Here is a 2,859-nt window from a genome sequence, read left to right as displayed (position 1 = left end):
TTCTCTTTTTTTTTTTTTTTTCTTCTTCTTCTTTTTTCTATTAAAATACATCTATTTTCTTTCGCTAAGGATTTTTAGACATAAAAAAAATCAAGCTAATATTTGCTTCTCTGAAGTTTTCTGATTGGAGGAACAAATCCTTAAAAGTTTTCAGCAATTCTCAATCTACAACTTTGAAGATCACCCAGTACAAAAATAAATTGAATGGTAATTTTAACCATTATAAATGTTTGCGGCACTTAATTTAGTTAGGTGCTGGCTTTCCATTTTTGATTACACCATAAGGAAGTTATTTTACTAAGAAATGTTAAGATAAATTATAGGCATTCCCACACATTCTTTATTTTATTTTTTTTTTTTTTCTGGCATGTATTTATTAGAGTCTACTCAATCTATTTCAATTTCTAGGTAACGTGTAATCACTGGAGCCATTTTTTTTTTTTTCCCCAGCAACATGTTTGCAAGGTAGAACCAGACTGCGAAGATGTAGGTCCTGCTTATCTGTATGTGACCTTCAACGCCAGCAACTATACATTTAAATATTTCTTACTATCTCTGATCGAGTTCCCAGAAGCAAACCCACTGCGTTTAACGTTTGCGAAGGTAGAAATGGAACTAGCTTTAGCAACGCTAATAGATGTTGAGATACTGTGTGAGCTGTAACTTCTGTCAGAGGCTGTGCTTTTTGATAACGGTAATTCTTAAGATGTGAAGGTAGAGCTGTTAAACCTCATGCGTCAACGGACCAGTCACCTGAAGGGTGGTTTGAAGGGCTGGTGCCTAGAGAAAATAAATGCATTTGCTTAGAAAGAACAAATAAAGTTAGCAGATTAGAGGCTTAAACTGCTTTGTAAACTCTTGCATCCACTTGAGAGGTAGGAATGAATGTGCTCCTCTCAGTCCTAACTTCAGGTCTGGCTCTGCTGCGGTTTTGGCCGTTCGGGTTTGTGGGGGATGTTTTCTTCTCCAGAACGGAACACTAGATCCCTCCTATGGGGAATTTACCAGCTGACAGTTCAAGACGAGGTTCAGGTTGTCACTCCCACTCCCCAATTATTGTGTCTAGTTTGGAAAAGCAAATTTTTAAGCAACAGGACTGCTTTTTGAAATCCACCATAGTGCAGATGTTTATGTACAGCTTAACCCTTCAAATTAATTCCTAGGCTCTTTCTTTAATGCAGAGGCCAAGCAGCTGAGTTCCAGCTTGGCATTTCTGGCAAACACAGCTGAAGATGCTGAAGACCCTGGAGCAATAAAGGGGTTTGCTCTTCAGGGACTAATCTGGTTTAACCCCTAGAGAAGCTTTTGTGCCGCTCTCTCCTCAGACTACCTGGAGGAGGAAGAGCTGACAGTGGATCCCAGCCCAGTGACTCACCCAATAACTTTTCCTGAATGATATCCACGTTGCACAGAGATCAAAGTGAGTGCTTGGGCAAACTTACATATGGGAAGGGGGTGGAGGAGAACAAGGCTCAGATGGGGATTGCAATCTCAGAGGCTTACTTTTTGGGGATGAAAATGGTTGTAAGCCCAACCAGAGTCAAGCACTCATAGAAGCTAGAGTGTCTTTTAGAGCTATAAAAATTGGTTCGCTACCAAAATGCTCAGCTATTTGCTGATGACAGCACGGGAGCAGCGTGTGCAGGCAGGTGTGGTGATCCCTGGTGCTGGCCAGCATCTAGCCATGGTGGATTTAGCCAGTTCCTACTCTGTTGCCGATAACCCACACAACACCAGAAACAAACTTCAGTCAGAGGCTTTTACCCAAGGCTGGGAAATCCCCTGCAAAGCCTCCTGTGTTCAAAAAACCCCTTGCAGCACCACCCACTGCCCTCCACTAGTATCCTAGATGAAGATAAAGGACAAAACCCCCCACAGCTTGTCACCGTCTTTTAACCAGAGTAAATTAACAGCATACTTCCCTTTTCAATGCCTTTTGATGTGCTAATTATCATTCAGCCAGATGCAGCCACCTTACCCTTGCAGGGTACCTAATGTGTCCAAGCACAAGTTGAACTGAAAGTCAATTGGATTTCAGCTTCCAAAGGCACCTTGGGGTGATGCAGAGCCAGGGGTGGGCGATGCTGCCGGATGGGAGGGCAAACTGCCTTGGGGTGCCTCAGTTTCCCCACTGATGGAAGGTGCTTGGCAGCTTTCTTATCCTCTGACTTGTTGAGGTGAGTTTCTGCCTAAGGTTTGAGTTACTACCACTGGCTTCTGGGAGCATCAAGCTGGTGATGAAAAGGCAGGTCTGTTTTTTCCTAAAATGCTACTCTCGCAGTCCCTTCAAGTGGGATTTCCACCTCCCCTTCCCAAGTCCTTCCCACAGGGGACTTTTAATGATCATGGCAATGAAGCTGGCCTGGCAGAGCTCTCACACATCCTTGGGTCCCAGCATGAGAGTGAGACTCAGCTGTGAGCCCTATCCAGACTACAGCAGAAATGGAAACCATCACCTAAATTCTCTTTTCTGGCTGAATTGTTCTTTTTTTGGCCTTATTTTAAAATCCCTTTGCCCAGAGCAGAATTAACGACAGGCCTTGTTAATGAAGGGATCAGCAACATCTTCCCTGATGGCATTAAAACCTCCTACCTGGCAAATTAGTCCTCCCGCTAACCTTCTTATCCTCTTACAAAATGTTGGAACTTGTTAGTGGTTTGTTACTTGCACTGATGCTCTTTGGCAGTAATTAGAGAACTGCTGAGGAGGCAGAGCTCAGGTTTGGACTCAGATTTAGCTGGAGATTTTAGAGGAGTTGCCTGGCCACTGAATCTGAGCCAGGACTTGCATTTCAATAGGATGAAAGGCAGCGAGTACTTGCTGTGGGATTTTTGCCAAAGTTGAACCAGCTCTTCTCT

This window comes from Athene cunicularia, assembly GCF_003259725.1.
Source record: "Athene cunicularia isolate RWA chromosome 3 unlocalized genomic scaffold, athCun1 chr3_part1, whole genome shotgun sequence".
NCBI lineage: Eukaryota > Metazoa > Chordata > Aves > Strigiformes > Strigidae > Athene > Athene cunicularia.
This window is presented reverse-complemented; position numbering follows the sequence as displayed.